Consider the following 18,232-nt stretch of genomic DNA (forward strand, 5'->3'; position numbering starts at 1 on the left):
TGCCATTGTCTTCTTAGCTGTGTGATTAATAACCACCACTCAAACACAAAGACTTCCACACAGGATTCAGGATAAAAAGGAGCTGTACAGAGTTCTACTTAGGGAGTGTCCACAGATGAATAATGAGACAGTTTATAATCTCAGTGTATAAACTGTGAACTGAGCATGGTATCATCCACACATAATCTGAAAGGTCATTCCATTACCCCAGGTTGTAAAATTTTACTCACTTTAAATTACTTTAAATGCTCATTCACGGAAATGATTTCTTGCCATGGATATTATATTGTAACCTGTTGTTCGAGCTTATAAACACACTAAAAAACTAGAAGTCTGGCCATACTCTACCTCTTCAAAAGGAACTGCCTTAGAGCACATGTTTTGCAGAGCTTGACCACCTAGATCTGTTGTGTATATTTTTATATGTTCACTAAGCAAGAAGACAGGAATGAATATAAAATTTATGCTTTAGCACATATATATATGTATATATATAATTTCTTATTAATTTCTACATTTCCCACATTTTCTGTTTTCAATAAAGATAATGGCATCTTGAAGAGAAACATCTCAACTCACTTAGTATTCCCCTGCAAGGTGACCAGACCTTCTTTATTACCACAGAGCTTCCAAAAACGGAAACCACTTCCCTGGGAGTTTTTAGATCAGAGGCCATGCCTGTGTATCATTCAATTCTTGTATACCAGTTAGCATAATGCACCTAGATGATTTTGTGAAAGAAAAAAACATATACTGCATTTAGGTTCAATACGTGTTACAGAAAGATGGAAGAGAACTCTGCATGTAGCAGAGACTATGTAGGCTTTTAATTATGATCCTAGGCCAAAGCAATTGGGCAGACTGCCTACTATACATTATAAATTAATTCCATTCCTTATTTCCCTACTTCAAGTTTTGGCTGGCCTAATTAATGGCTGTTATATAATTCAGGCTTTGAGAACCTCCCTGCAAGGCCCCTAATCACCTGGCGCAGAGGCCCAGTGCAGACAATTGCCTAGGCCTCCCAGAATCTGACTTAGACAGACTTGGGCCTCTGATTTATGGGCCAGCTCTCCTGAAGAAGAATGCATAGCCAAGACAAAGCTCAGCCTCAGGCAGACTGTGTGCCTAGGTCTTCCAGTGTGTTGCCTGAGAGCTGTCACAAGAGAGCTGAGTCTCTGGAGTGACCCTAAGTCACCATGCCCAGCCTTCCTCAGCCTTTGGGGTTCCACTTACCCCAGAGGTTCTTCTCTGAGTTAAGGGTGGTAGTAGCTACCACAGCTAGGTCCTCAGCTGATCAATGAGTCAAACAGACAAGTAACTGAGTCCCTCTTGCTTTCAGGAAACTGCCTGCTCAGCTTTGTGGGAATGGAAAGTAATTAACTTGATCTAGTACTCATTTCAAATGAAAAAGTTACACATTCTATCTGACTTCTTCATTTTAGTTCATGTAGTAATGTGTAGAAACTATTTGCAAAGAATCAGGTATTTAAAAACTAATAACATCCTTCCTGACTTCAAGGACAATTTACATATGGCCTAGAAATTAATTTATCATCTTCTCCGAGACTCAGACATAAAAATCCAGCTGGAAATACATAGTCCAGCTGCAGGAGGCACACAGGGTCTCCATTCCTGATAAGACACAAATTTGAGCAGTTCATACTCTAGAATGAGCTTTGGGCCTCGCCAGATGGAGTCACTGAAAATTTCCTTTATGCATGCTTCATACTTCTCATTCCTATTGCTCTGTTTACAGCCTTCCAGAGGGTTTTGTGTTTTGAGAATCCATTGATGTGCATGCTGCTGGGTTAAAGGCTTGGGCATGAACCAAGTCACAAAATAAAATTTAATCCAGTATAACAGTCAAGATAATACCTAAGTCCAAATTGATATTGGAGATATGTCTTATGGACCACTACATGGTCCTGTAGAACTGGAATATTTTCCCATTAGTTCAGGGCATCAATTGAGTAATGAAAAGTATAATTTAGAATTATATTTTATATTATATTTATATTTTAAGGTTTAGTATGTGTTTCTGCAAAGAAAATTGACTTCTCTATTCAACTCTTGATTTACCCTTTTGCCTTACAGATATTGAAAAGAAAGGAAATGGTTTTAATTAAAGGAAAGGAAGAGGAGGAGGAAATGGGGAGGAGAAAAGCATATTCAGGGGTTTAAGAACTAGAAAACACTTTTATTTTCAAGCATGAAGACATAATTCTTTGTCCTAGAAATAATCCATTAAGCAAACGTGCTCTTCAGAATGAAAGACACAAAGTAGACATTGATATTTTGTGACAGTTTGAGATCAAATGTATTTGCCTATAGCTCTCCGGGTGAAGCAAGGGAGGCTGGGGCTAGAGATGCTAGCATTCCATGGGGCAATGCTGTGATGACATTGATTTAAAGCAATTCTGAAGTTTCAGATTTTTAAGTGTATTAGTGAAGCAAAAGAGAAATGCCATTTGAGGTGAGGAAGAAATACATTCTGCCACAAGAAACACAAAACTCTCTACCTGTTACCTCTGAGCCAAACTAACAGAAATAAATATGTAAGAGGACTTTGAATGTGGAATGAATCTGATAAAATACCACACAGCCTAACCCATGAATTTCACCAAGCACCACTGGGAGAGCAGGTTCAAAACCATCAAGGCAATAGCTCTAGATTATGCAGACACCTCTCACACCTGGTCAATTTTTGTGGTATTTTATGTATTTTATTTTTACGTTGTCTACATCTTAATTTCTTCTTTCATAAAACAAAGAAAGAATTACATTAGACTTGTTGCTAAGACTGAAAATCTAAGTACTCATCTATTTTGATAGTAAATGCAAAATTAACTAGAGCTCCCTTCGTTAAAATGCGACACTTTGTCATTAGCTTATAATTAGTCCTTTGGAGCTACTCAAGATTTCCTGATTGGATGTATATGTTTCTATTCTTAACAAATGGTAAATAATCCAAATTTCTACCCATATTCAGCTGAAAGTCTACATTGAATATGGTGTCTATCAATCTAACCTAGAAAGGTTTTGTTAAGTATCTATCCCTCATGTGTAGTTTCTCAAATTAAATCAAATCCTTGTGTAGCTTTGAGTCTCACAGTGGAATATAATGGAAAATAATGCTCAATGCTGTTTTATCCAACCAACTCTATCTATATTTATGCCTATAGATATAGATATAGATATTTATGCATATAGGTATAGAGATAGAGATAGAGATAGAGATAGAGATGATAGAGATAGAGATAGAGATAGAGATAGAGATAGAGATAGAGATAGAGATAGAGATATAGAGATAGAGATAGAGATAGAGATAGAGATGATAGAGATAGAGATAGAGATAGAGATAGAGATGATAGAGATAGAGATAGAGATAGAGATAGAGATAGAGATAGAGATGATAGAGATAGAGATGATAGAGATAGAGATGATAGAGATAGAGATGATAGAGATAGAGATAGAGATAGAGATAGAGATGATAGAGATAGAGATAGAGATAGAGATAGAGATAGAGATAGAGATAGAGATAGAGANGATAGAGATAGAGATAGAGATAGAGATGATAGAGATAGAGATAGAGATAGAGATAGAGATAGAGATAGAGATAGAGATAGAGATAGAGATAGAGATGATAGAGATAGAGATAGAGATAGAGATAGAGATGATAGAGATAGAGATAGAGATAGAGATAGAATTACTCCAGTCAACTCTATGAGTGCTAAGGCAGGAAAAACTGCAAGCTCAGCTTAGTTAGGCATCAACTCTCCGTAGCAGGAAAAAGGAAGATTCCCTGGCACAAGCACATCTTAATGCATCAGAACTGGCATCCTGTCTACTGAGCTGGAGCTCTAAGTTCCAGGAAGCACCCATGTTCCGCTTGGCTCTTTATTCAACCTGTCTGTCCCTTGATGTTGTGCTTCTTTTTAATTTGGGGGCTATTACTGTATAGCCCAGGTGAGCCTCCAATCCAACACCAGATCCTTCATTCCTTGCCTCCCTGAGGCTAGAATTACAGGCAAACCCACCAAGTCTTTTTGAGGTCCTGAGTTTTTCCAAGTCCAGAAGAACTATCCCATCTGTTGCCAGCACCTTGCCAGTGACCGGCACCTTGCCGGGTTTGAAAGCTTCTATTTAATTTCTCCCTCTTTTTCTTTCCTTCCTTCCTTCCTTCCTTCCTTCCTTCCTTCCTTCCTTCCTTCCTTCCTTCCAGTGTCTTCCCTCCCTCCATCTCTTCTTTCTGTCTTTCCACTAAGAAACATTTAGGCAGAGGAAGTTTCCTATTGAAGAAGGGTAGCAAGTGCTTTTCCTATGGACTTGGCTTGCTGATTAACTTAGTAGTAGGAGTGTTCATGCTCACTTCTGCATATAAGTAGAGTGTTCCTGTTTTGATCTCCCTGTTCCTGAAACTTTCTTGTGTCTTTGTAAGGTTTTGTGGCAATTCTCTCTGTTTATGATATGTGGGTCATCCCAAAGCAAATTGTAAAGCCAGAAAGTAACCCCACTCACTACCTCCTCCAACTTTATCTTTATTCCTGCAGAAAATCTCTTCCAGAACAGCTGTTTTTATATAGCTCTCCTGCAGCATCCTTAAACCTATAAAAATGAAAGACTGAGGTCTGAGGACAGATCCTATATCACATGTACAAAAGCATGAAAATAAGTTCTGGGAACATCATTATGCTGAACTCAGTCATAGTTTCCTTCAAATAGAAGCATTCTGTCATGCTTGGACTAACTGTAATGGTTCAGGCTTTTGCAACTTCATCCACTAAGAAACTTCAAATACATGTGTTTTTCCTCTCTAGCCCCCACCATGCAGTAGACACATGCAACTGTGCTAAGGAAGAAAGTCATGTTTGAAAACATATGCTGTTTACAAGAGTGTGAATGTACTGAATTTTAGGGACAGATGTTTTTAATTTCCAGTATGTTGTGTGTATCTTAATTCCATTATTTCTCCCAAAGTATTGCAAATTTATAATAATGAATGTACATCTAATTTTAAAATTTTACTGTCCATTCCAATAACATAACTTAAGTAACTATAAAGGCTTATAAAATGTATGTTTTCCATGCTGCTTGCAGTAAAGTAAAAATTATGTCTAAGGGCTGAGGAAAATTGAGGTCCTTTCCATTCTTTTCTCCATATGCCTCCAGTTATTTCCCATAGCAGGAATGAGAGCATATGGTTGACACTCTGTTTCTCCAAGGGACATTTTTAGCTCTCTTATATAAATTATCTAATGTCAGAGTAAAGATAATGGAATTCCACCAAAGGTTCCCATCATATCATGGGTTAATTAGGATAATGTAAAAGTTATCTCACAGTTTTGTTCATTTGGAATGCTGCAGAGTAGAGTACTTTGTATGGACACTGAAATCTGGATTATTTTCTAAAATTTAATAATTCATTTCAAAGTGCCTTTTGTCATAATTCTGCCACACAGAGTTAATAATGTGAAATTATTAACAGATAAGATTTCAGCTTAATAAACTTCCACTTAGTAGACATTTTCTTTCTTGACAAAGTAAAACAGATACATTTAAAAAATGTTATTGCTGAAATGGTAGGGATTTTGTTTGTCTATTTTGTTTTCAACCAGGAAATAAAGGTAAAAGTAGATTGACATGTAGTATATTTTCAAAACTCTTTCTCTAGGGTGACAATGCCTCCGAATTTCATCATGATTTTTCCTAGTTAAATATAAGGTGTAGGGAGAAATGAATTGGGTCTACAGGTCAGTCAATGTGTTTGAAGCAATGTTGGGAATCTTCTTTTTCAGGTGACTAATTTGGTTTGTTGCTCTAAATTTCTTCCTTTGACAAAAAAAAAAAAAGCAGAAATGAGATGTAACATTAAGAAATGCAATTTCAGGAAGATATGAGGACCACAAGTTACAATGTAAATTGGAGCTTTGAAAAAGATGCTTGTGGAAAGACGAAAGAGGAGATAAAGTGACAGAAACACCCATGTCGAGCTGTGGGCAGGAGGGGTCATCTGCAAATGCACGTGAATAGGCCCGAAGGGGATGCCAAGTTTCATCTTTCACAATTTTTTGACTTATTTTTTGCAACAGAGTGTCTCATCAAACCTGAAACATATCATTTTGTATAGGTTGGTTGGCCATACACTACTGTGATCCACCTGTCTCTGCCCAACTCGGGGTTACAGGCATACATTTTGGTGTGAGAGACTCACATCAAAAAAGGATGGGCTTGGATAAGGGTCTTAAATGTCTCTTTCATTTTTAGAAAATCATTTCACAAGAAAATACGTAACATTGAGGTTAGAGTCCGGGTCCCATCCCCAGACTAACATATCCTTCCCTCATTTTAAATGTCACCTGGAAATATCAAAAGACTTTTAAGTCTCCAGGTGCACATATCACATGCAATTTACAGAGATTGCTTGTGTAATTTTGGATAAAAATATGTTTTCCAATATGGACAAATGAAATAGTGTTAAGAATAGAAGTAAATACATTTTTAGACATTAGATGATAAAGGGAAGAGGGACTCAGCTCACAGTGGTCATCAGATCTCAGCGCTATTTTAAGCTTGTCCAAAATTATTCAATACTCTTGATTCAGTGCCAATTAAACTATAGAATAAGTGCATTTTTTAAAGTGTTTCTCTTTATCCTTTGAGTAATATTTGTTCTGGTTGTTTGTATAGTAAAACCATTTTGTCTATAAAGTACTTCACATTCATGGATTTGTTTACAATGTGCATGTTTGAATTTTAAAACTAAGCTTAATTTCTTAAAAAAAAAATCAGTGTATGCATGGCCCCGATTCCAGGAAATCTAACTTCCTCTGCAGTTGTGTGCTTCACTCACATGGTTGGAATGTTGCAGCTGCTTAGCAGCCTCCAGGCAATGGTAAAATCGAGGTTTAAGACAGGAACGTAGGTAGGAAAAATAGTGTGTTTGCTTGCATTTGCAGAGGGGATTTCTTTTCAGTGCCTAAACTGAGTTTGAACCAAAATTATTGAATCAATATACTTTTTGATCTTTAAAAAATGGAAGCAAAAAGCCTGTATATCATTAATGGTAAATGAATTGTTGAAAGTAGTTATATAAACAGGTCAATTGGGCCAGTTTTCCTCTGCGTTGATTTCCAGTAACCATGTATGAATGATACAGGAGATGAATTGCTCACAAATTTAGTTCAGAATACCTTTGAAAAGTAGAGTACAGTGACATCGTGTTTTTGTCTTAAAGTATTCCTTATCAGGACTAATCATGATTACAGGGCATTGAATTCGAATTATACACAGTAAAGCCAACCATAATTTCTCACTCTGTGCTAGAAATATAAAATGTTGTTCACTCCTGTCCTTGACAAGCTCTCATTTATAGCAAATAGATTTTGAAAACTTAAGCCCATTGATTTTATGAAAATATGTAAAGTGAGAAGAAAGCACCCCAACAGAGAAGATGTGGTCAGTTCTCATGGAAAAATGATCTCATGTCTCTCCTTCTATGGAGACACATTCAAGTATGGTATAGTTTTCAAGTAAGTTTCTAAAGAAACAAAGTCACAAAGTATAATAGCATTGCTAAAGTGTCTAGAATATAACAGACCCTTTAAAAAGAATATCTTCACTTTGACATAAATAGAATGATGTCTAAATTAAGTGTTTCCCTTTTTCCAATTTATTTATTTTATTTTATTTATTTATTTATTTATTTATTTATTTATTTATTTATTTTTTGGTTTTTCGAGACAGGGTTTCTCTTTATAGCTCTGGCTGTCCTGGAGCTCACTTTGTAGACCAGGCTGGCCTGGAACTCAGAAATCCACGTGCCTCTGCCTCCCGAGTGCTGGGATTAAAGGCATGTGCCACCACGCCCGGCTTGTTTTTCCAATTTATTATCGAAGTCACTCTAGCCTTCACAAGATCCTATTGTTTAAGGACTATGATGATCTGATGATAGATTTAGGATCAGAAAATATTATAGGTTATTTATTAAATAACTTTGTTACTCTGCACTATTTAAAAATGTATAATGGTGGAGCCCTCTAGAAATATTCTTTATCTAAGAAACTAAGAAATAGGAGCTATCAAAATATAGAATCATTAGGCAACAGGTCAGTTATCAGAGTCAAAGATCAATGCCTCCATGCTTGGAATAATTCAAACACATGGTTGTGATATATTTGATATATAGCTTGAGCCAACATGTTTAATGTCATGGATCTTTCACAGGAATATGATATTGATGACATTGAGTTTTTAATGTTTGCTGACATTTTTTCTTGGCCTCAAGGATGTAAGAAGAGAACACAACTGACCTGGCTCCATCCCTGAAGGTCAGTGCGCACCATCATCTGCTTAGATTGTTCATTCTTAACATAGCAATCTTTATCAAGACAATGAAACAAACATCCAATTTTTGCAATATATACCAAAACTCATAGTCATAAATTTTCATATTTCATATTCAAATATGGTCATTTAATATGTTTCATGCCATAATCAATATTTTATAGAGAGGTGGATTGTACTTCAAATGTTTTGTGTTCTTCTATACCATGCAGAAGAGTTACCTGGAATGATATCATGACTGCTATAATTTAAGTATAAAAAAATTATAATTTTTTTAATTCCCACAGATTTTATTTTGAAATGTATTTATTGTTGCTGCTAAACCCTCTCCCACAATATCAATTATTCATTTTTTTACAACAAATTTAAGGCTCATAAAATCCCGCAGAAGATAAGTTGTGTTATATGCATTGTTCACACAGGGTAATGTATAGAACATTTGGTTCCCTGTCGATTGAGAGAACATGTGCCTGGAAGGTTTACGAAGCCAGAAATACATCTACAATATCTTATAAAAACATGAAAACAGTAAAGTATTTTAATGACATAGTAAGTAGAGAATGCAGTTCAAAAAATAGAGAGCTTAAGAGAATAAGTTAGAGACTGAATTTTTAATGTAACACAGAAATTTTGAAAGATGTTTAATTGTATTCTTAAAACCTAAAAATTCAACTATTTTTATAATATAACATTCTAGACAGAAAAATGAAATGTGTTGTTTCAAGTGAAACAAAATCTGAAGAGCCTAGATTGGCGTCTTGTGTTTAGCTTTTTGTGATTTTTATATTAGATCTCTTTCACTGGAAAAAAAAATGACAATTTGCATAAATAGGAGCTCTGCTTCTTTCCAAAGATTCTGATTTATTGTTTTTCCAGAAAAAGTTTGATTTATTCTAATACGTGTATGCTTTTCAATTTTCAAAGATCAATTCATGTTGTTAAAATTACTTTGAATCGTAGTTAACATATCTGTCCTTTCTGAGTCAAGGGAGGAGTCAACTGTTATTACACGGTCTTGGATCAGGGCAGGACATTTTTGTTTTGTTTTTTCATTTTTATTGGTTATTTCATTTATTGACACTTAAAATGTTATCCCCTTCCCAGTTTCCCCTCCAAAAAAACCTCCTGTCCCCTCCCCCCACCTCTATGAGGGTGCTCCCCTATCCGACCTCCCATTTCTGCCTTAGCACCCTAGCATTCCTACCCTGGGTCATCGCCTCTACAGGACCAAGGGGCTCCCTTGCCAGTGATGCCCTATAAGGCTACCCTCTGCTACATATTCAGCTGGAGTCATGGCTTCTCCCATGTGTACTCTTTGGTTGACGGTTTAGTCCCTGGGAGCTCTGGGGGACATTTCTTCTATAAAATATTAACCACTGCCCACTATGGCAATGCCACCATCTGTAGTCATGATAGGACTCTAAGTTCTTCATGAACAGGATCCTCGCTTCAATTCTGGATCAATGGTTTATTTCAGTGTTTGTTCTAAGTTTCACGTTATTGTGACTTTCAGTCATTGTGAGCTCTATGGAAACATAATTTAACCCCAGTTAATTTTTCGTATCAATGAGTTATTTGGCTCTATCATTAACGAGTCAAAGAAATATAAGAAACTAAGGAATGCTGAGAGTAGACAAAACAGTTTTCCCCAGAAATGATTGTACCAATTAATTAGCAATTCTAAATAACAGATCTACATAGGAGGGTTTGGAGGGAGTAAAAGGATAAGAAGCAAGGGATTTATGTAATAATTACTTAAAAATTAAAAATACTTTGGATATTACAGCCTGATTTATTTAAAATAGTTCCTGAGTTGGGGAAATAAAGTAAACTCTGTTTCTTCTTTCTCTATTTCCCTCTTTCCTTGTTTTAGGAAGAATTATAAATTTCAGAAAATACATACATCAGATACACAACAAACTAGAGAGGGAGGGAGGGAGGGAGGGAGGGAGGGAGGGAGGGAGAGACACAGAGAGAACTGAAAGGGTTTTCTAGTGGACAGCATTTTTTTTTAATGATTACTGGTTAAATTTCTAAAGCACATTTGTGCACATCTGTATGATATAATGATTTAAATTAAAGCAATTTAGGACAGAAGCCCAAGGACAAGCAACCATTTTGACAGACGATCAGGAATAATCACCGTCCTCACACTGCCATAGTGCTGATGATAAAGACAGAGACATCAGGTTAATCAAGGGCTCCTAACTTTAGAAGAGCTTAAGATTAATTGTTACTTTTACGTAGCTATCAATCGTCTTCAAAAGTACCTGTCTAGAAAGAACTCTTCCTGCCTGTCAGTCACCACCACCTACCAGCCAGGTAAGAACACCACTGCTACAGAGCATTCTAGCTTGCTGGAAATGCAGCAGCGCAGCCTAGCTTTCTGGGCTTGACAACATGCGATTAAAAGTAAATGTTTGTTGCATATACTTATATTGTATTGTATATTGTATATGGGCATGTGTGTCTATATACGAGAATTTCAATTTTAGAATTTAAAAGATAGGTTTTTTTTTTTAATGGGAAAACATTAAATACTTAGGAGACCTGGACTTAATTTGGCCTTTAAGTAATGATTGGAAGGAATGCTGTACTTTATAGAGTATCTGTTACATGGAGGTTTTACAGAAACTAGGTGGTCTAAATGAGAAGGATTTTATTATGCAGATTTTATCCAGGCAGAGGGCTTATATAACTGAGCCCGTGTGGCCAGTCCCAAGCCTTTGCCTGAGTTCTAGTACTCTCCTTGTGTTCATTTTCTCGTATCACCTCGGAAGTGCTCCTTTTAAAGTACTGCACAGAAAACTTCACAAGCAGAGGTGAAATGTAGACTTCAACTACTGCCACGTTTAAAAACACAGCATATGATAACAGTTATTCTACGGTGAGAGATGTAAGCAAAATAGTATTTGTTGGGTATTAGAAAGGGATGTCCAATACGCAAACATGGTGGTTCACACTTACCATAAATAGTCCCACCACTTGAGAAGCTGAGACAGGGTGATCAAGAATTTGAGGCCAGCCGGACTATGCATCTTAAAATACTAAAGAAATGTAAAAGTGTAGATATGAGATGACTGTGCAACTAAAGGCTCTTGCTGGCCAAGCCTATCAGTTTGAATTAGATCCCCATCATTGCATGGTAGAAGGAGAGAAAACCAACTCCTGAAAGGTTTCCTCTGGCCTCTGTATGAAAGGCCTAGCATGTCTGTGCCCTTTGCACCAAATAGATGTAATAGAAAATAAATATAAGGTTCATTTATATTTAAAATATCTGTAAATAAAGGGAAAGTTCATGTTGGAGTTATATTGGTTTATTTTTAAGTCTTTTTTATTACTATAAACATTTCAGTTCATATATAGTTTTTAAATGGAAAGCATAAAATATTTATGATGTATATGTATTACACTAAACTGTGTGGGTTTCTTATACTTAAATGTAGCTGATATATACATTAAAAATCAATCCAGTATTTTGTTTGTTTGTTTCAATCACTGACATTTGTATTAAATAGACTACTAGGACGTTTTACTTTCAGAAAGCAAAATGATAAGACATTTTGTAGGGCGAATAATGTAGATTACAACAGTGCTGAAAGAGAGGAGTATCATTCCTATGGGCCCTCATCTCTAAAGTGATGACTGTCTTTCAGTCAAGGTTTGGCATGACTGTCCTATTTCCCTTGGGTGGAGACCAACCCCCATAGTCTCCGCTGAGCTCTTTAACCATACTTCCTCCATTTTGGCCTCTCTGATGCTTTCACCTTTCCTACTGAGATGGGCAGCAGACCCTGTGATTATGATAATAACCCCTGAGAGTGAGCACTTGTAACTTGAGCTCTTATCTGTCTGACTGGGAAGAGAAAATTGCTAGAGCTGAGACATTTCATGAGATTTCTTGAACAGAGAAATGATACCCCAACAGAAATAGACATGGACTTTAAGAAGTGGCGTCTTGAGAACGCCAACTCCAGTCATTCTGGAATCTTCTTCATCGTATTTTACAGAGGGCATGCACTTGCTTTGGAAGGGAGGAGGCAGGAATGTTTCCTACTGCGAGTATGACATTTCTTACTTCTTGCATTTTGAAAAGAGTCATATTCACAGCAGAAAAGAAAACTAGTTTATAAGTGAGCTTATGAGTGTGTTCCTACCCCAGACCACTAAGACAATTTCCAGCTGACTAGAAGTTAAGGATGAAATGTGAGTGGTAGCGCCATCTCCTTCCCTCTCATTTGTCAGATCAATGCCCACATCCCAATTCAGGTCAAGGCATCCGGCAGAAGAGAGGGCTGCAGAGTGACACTGAGATGCTCTATTTCACACACTTGCCCTCTGGAAGGACTGGCAGAAGCAGTCACTTAAATTAAATACAGGTCATCAAACAAGATATACAGTCTATTTCTAAAACAGACAAGCCCAGCATCCCGAATCCCTGTGGCCTTTTACCGAGGCACACTGTGCTCCTTTTTCATGCTCCTCTGTCAATTCATGTTAAAGTTTGCTTTGCTTAAAAGTGATATTTCATGTATTCTCTGACCCTCTTGCTCAAAGCAAAGAAATTGCTTTGGTTTATTTATGACCCGCTAACCTTAAGCAAAGCTGAGCTTCTTAATGCTTTCAAAGCCTCGGGAGGAGAAATAAAAGCTAAAGTAAATTTGGCAATGGTGCAAATCAGTTTTAACCTGTCCAGAAGACCTTCCAAAATTACAAAGGGAGAATGGTTGCCTATGTGCACACACAAATGACATATTTCTGGTGGCTCTTGATTCAAGAAAAAGTGCAAGGAAGCAGATGGTTAACACCAATTTAGAATCCTGGAATCTTAACATTTTCTAAAATTAGTCAAATAAGACTTGACACCTGACAGAAAATGTAAAATTTCAATACTGTCCAACATTAATATTCCAGCCAATTATCAAATTTGGGAAATAACAGTGCAGACAAGGTTAGCTAGTAAAATAGTGATTGGAACCAGCCTTGTAGAAAGCAGAGGAAAGGTAAGCTAAATCAACAAGTTGACATCTTTCCACTGTAGAATACCGTCCTGAAGTTATTCTCTTACTGTGAGGCAGGTGCAGCAGGAGCAGAGATGCTTTTCCTCATGGAGAGGGAGTTTAAATTATTGAGAGGTTTTTCTCATCAAAAACTATAGCCATGAGAAAAGTACATGTTTCATTTTGGATAAATAAAGAGTTAAAATATGTCAGTGATGTGATGTTTAATCTAATTTCTTACTAAACACCAATCACTTTCAATCTCCTAAGAACTTCATGATAGTATTCTCCGTAATTTTATTCTAAGAATTTGAGAGAATTGTACTTACGTTTTCTACAGAGAATTTTAGAAGGTTCTGGAAACCCCTCAAATCAATCATTGTGGTGATTTGCTATTAATTGTGATTCGGATGGAAATTGCTTGACTGTAGTTCCAATTTTGTATATTGAGATAAGGCAATGATCATGGCTTAGAGTCTCAGCTCAGCATCCTTGAAAAAATGATATCAAAAGAGATGACAGGTATGTATAGAAGCAATGGGATGCTGGCCTGAATATGATAGTGCAGTGGTCAAGCGAGGGAACGCGAGCAACACACATTCTGGTGAAACTGATAGCACAGATGGTTCCAGGAAGACTTGATTTCCCACCACAAGAGACAGTCCCCTGCGGGAAAGCTGTCTCAAAGGAAGCCACACAGGACTATTCAGATTCATCAGTTTTATGTCTTGTAACTATCTGAAGTCTGAATGCATACCATCAGCAGATCATTACCTTATCTACCTCAAAATTCCAGCCAGAGACGCTTGTCCTGTAATCTCTTCGTGTACAAGATACTAAATGATTACAGGGTTAGCATACAATATTCTAAGTGAATAAAATGAATATGTAAAAATTTGGACTGAATGGTTCACCAATGTTTTATTAATAGTTACAGATATATATATATATATATATATATGTGTGTGTGTGTATATATATATATATATATATATATATATATATATACTTATTAAAGCCACTTAAGAGTCTACATAAGTATAATGTAGTAACTTTCTACCCTGGTTTTGAGCAGTACAAAGGGATTTTTGTTTAAGTTGATAATTGAAATCAGTTTTGAAGGCCTGCTCAGTAGAGTTCATACTAACTTGTAAATGCACTTCACTTTGAGAACACCTAGAAAATGGATAGAAGTTACTGCCAGAGCCACTCAATCATAACAAATAACAATGTTAGGACATTAATAACCAAAGTGAGAGGAGTTGAATGTCAGGCAGTAGGCATAGGTTGTATTAATTTTCATTGTAGTTGAAAGCCTTGTGTCACAAGCAAAGAAAGATGCACTAAATTGGTTTGATTCCTTGGTTGTTTTAAAAATAAGTATGTTTAAAAGAAATTATATTAATTAAAAATGCCTATTGTAAAGTGAATGCTTATTCCATGCATATTGTAAACATAGAAGTTCAAAATTGTTAGCAATGTAACTTGAGAAAACCTAAGTGGTTTCTGCTTGATTCTGCATGACCTACATGCGTCCTTGTAGTTCTTATTGTATGCACACCAATATTTAAATTATGAGATACTTAGATACTATTTGTTTTGCTTTTTGATAGTTCCAATTTTGTTGAATGATAAATTCTCCCTGTCTTTAACAGCCTGTAACTAAGCTCCCCCCAAAAGGACTTTTCTTCCCTTTTGAAAAAAAAAAAATCAGATTCTTTTCTTTGACACAGCACGAAGTGGAGGTTTGCCAAGCTCTGGGCTGGAGGAATCCTGCTTCTTTTCTTCGGTACTCTTTTGAAATGGTTTAAAATGTGTGACAGGTTTGGTTAAAGGATTGGGCTTTCCTCTGCCTCCCTCCTGCTCCAGACTCCCACAGATACTGTTTAAATCAGCACATCTCTGCCTCACAGGTTGCTTCAGTGAACATTCAACGCTGTCGGTGAGTTTGGAATTCAAATAAAAACCATCGACCGTTGATTGTACCCTATAGCTAACCATCATCTACTCCATGGCCCTCTGCGTTTGCTGAAGACAAAACCGCAAAGCAGGACCCAACAGGATTCTCCCCGCCTCTTCAGAGACTATGTTTACAAAGGTCACAATCAACATTCATTGCTGTCGGTGGGTTGAACTGTGTAGAAAAGCTCACTGAACAATGAATGCAACTGTGGCCCCACTTTTTGCTGTCACAATCAACAGACGTTCCCTCCCTAATAGAGGTCCTGGAAGTATTAACGCCGTTTCTCGGTTTAACTTCTGCTGTCTGAACTTTCAGGTTTGTTTATTCAATTCATATCAAGTCGTATTTCTGTGAGGAAGTCACTAATTTATATAAGAATACTGCTTTTCTATACTCCTGGGGGTTACAAATGGGGCATTTCTTAAAAATGCTAAAGTGTTGGATGCCCAGAATCAACTGTGTAGCCCTGGATTGGCGCAGCTTCCTGCTCTGCTGTGCTGGTGAGAGGAAGAACCAAAGACATATCTTACTTCCTGCCCCGTTGTCCGTCACACTGTTACACAGAAAATACCCATCCCCTCATCTTTCATTAGATTTCTTGGTCAAAATGGGCTTGAAGCAAGAGGGAATTCTTTTGCTCTGCATAAGAAATCACTGAAATAACTCTACTCTCTATGGAATTAGGTAGGCAGAGGGATATAGCACCTCAATAGCCAAGTACTTTGTTATCCAGGGGCTCATTATAATCTTGCAGTAGATTTGTTTCCCCAGAGAGACCTCAGATTTAAGATTATATTTCATCGTCTTTATTTACCCTCTCCTTTCTTCTGAATTGGTAGACTTGATTCCAGGGACTGTCTTCAAGTAAGTGTGTGTGTGTGTGTGTGTTTCCTAACTAGTTTGGCTCTATAATTTCAAAAGGAACATCTGTCATTAAGGTTCATCATCTCCAATAGTAAGTACAGTGGTTGGAGTTAATATTTATAACAGGATGTTCAGCATACAGTGTGTACATGGTACCTAGTAGATTTTAATTCGTTGGGAAAAATCTATCAAACATATTGTCCTTTCTCTCTCTTGATCATTTAATTATGATATACATTCAACTTTCACTACAGAAATCCATTCCTGGGACTTTGCTCTAGTGTTCAGAATATTCATTCCCACAGTATTTTATGTAGTTAGTTCACAAGTGCCTGCCTTGCTTAGGGCATCTCTGCATCTATCATAACTCCTTTCTCCCACCATCTGTTTCGTTCCATTTAACGTATGACAAGGCTCTAATCTCAACAAAAAACAAGAAGTTCAAAAAAAACTGTTTCTATTCCTGCTTCATTCACTGAACAGCTCCCTTCTTTTTTCTATCATAAAAAGCTATGAGTTTGGAAACGGCACTTAATTAGTAACCTGCAGAAGAGTCTCTATTTGTGTGTTCTCTCATTATTCCTCTTCAGCCCACAATTTGACATCTTGAAACATTGCTCTCTCCCAATTGTGTAGATACTTTTTAAATGGAAGCTGGTTTTGGTGAAACCAAATCACCAGTATTATTCCACCCCTGGTGGCAAACTTCCTGTTCTTCTTCCATAAAATCATTCCCTTTAAGTTTCACATTTAAGTGGATCCTGCAGCACTGGCCTCTTTATTTCATTGATTATAAATTCATCCAGGTATATCCTTGTTGATAAACTTTTCTAAGCCTGGATAGTATTTCATTTCATATGTGTATTTGTGTGTGTATGTGTGTGTGTGTATTCGTATATATGCTAAGGTAATGTAGATATGTAGATATATAGATATATATGTATGTGTGTATACATATATGTGTATGTGTGTGTATATATGTATATATATATATATATATATATATGAAAACATCCATAATGTCAGAATGTTTTCTCTACTCATTCATTGGTTGAAGGACACTTTGTTACCAAAGCTTGGCTATTATTAATAATGTTGAAATGAAGAGAGTACAAATACCTCTTTGATATACATATCTCAGTACACACACACACAGAGGATGTAGGAATGTGAGGATATGAGGACATATAATTTAGGGATACTATTTTCATTTTTTGGAAGACATGTCATCCGGTTTTCCCAAATGGTTGCACTAATTTACATCTAGTGTTCACAGTGGTTTCCTGTGTCTTTATTTCCTTCCATTACCCTCTTGGCTCTTGTCACTTGCTACCATGTGTTTGATAATATCCATTCTAACAGGGGGTGGGCATAAAATGATTACGATTTCAATGTGCATTTACCTGATGGGGTGACAAAATGTTTCCACATATTTGCACTTTAAAATTTTAGTGCATTATTTATTATTATTTATGTTTCTTTAAAACAGTCTGAGTGTTTGATGTGAATGATATAAAAGTCAATTTGTAAAAAAAAAAAATTCTTAAGATTGTACTGTTCATGTATATAGGCTTGAATTCAAAGCATAATAAAATATTAAATTTTAATTACTCATTTGAGTTTGACTTTTTATGAGGTACACGAACTATTATCACATGAATTCACTATGTAATGGTGAGTTTTTAGAAATTTATGAATTACAAGTCTTACTGATTCTTGATGGGAAGATAAGTACAAAATTCACATCCCAGGTTGTGCTTCTAAAGATGGTGATTTTTGAGGCAGCATCTCCATGTGTGGACCATATAGGTCTGGTGGTTTACTCTGTTCTTCTCAGCTTCCAGAGTCCTAGCATCACAGCTTGTTATGACATCATGCTTATGATGCAATTATAAGTAATAGTAGGCAGTCATTGCCCAAGTTGTAATGCCAAGATATGATAAGGAATGTATACAGGAAAACAAAATGTTCTCAAAATTCAAAGGCATTCTTAGGCTGTTTAGTTATATTTCATAACTCTTTCTTCTTCTTTGGGTAGTTCAAAAAAGAGATCATCTCA

At 36.4% G+C, this 18,232-nt stretch overlaps 1 long non-coding RNA gene across 1 annotated transcript in view; it reads right to left on the reverse strand.

The window, feature by feature from the left end:
• LOC110304287 overlaps positions 1–18,014 on the reverse strand; it is a 41,304-nt gene extending 23,290 nt beyond the window's left edge. The window contains exon 1 of the long non-coding RNA XR_002379051.1: positions 17,884–18,014. This is a non-coding gene — a long non-coding RNA (uncharacterized LOC110304287). The remainder of the gene's footprint in view (positions 1–17,883) is intronic.
• Between the last annotated feature and the right edge of the window lie 218 nt (positions 18,015–18,232).

The sequence above is a fragment of the Mus caroli genome, chromosome 1 (genome assembly GCF_900094665.2).
Source record: "Mus caroli chromosome 1, CAROLI_EIJ_v1.1, whole genome shotgun sequence".
Taxonomy (NCBI): Eukaryota; Metazoa; Chordata; class Mammalia; order Rodentia; family Muridae; genus Mus; species Mus caroli.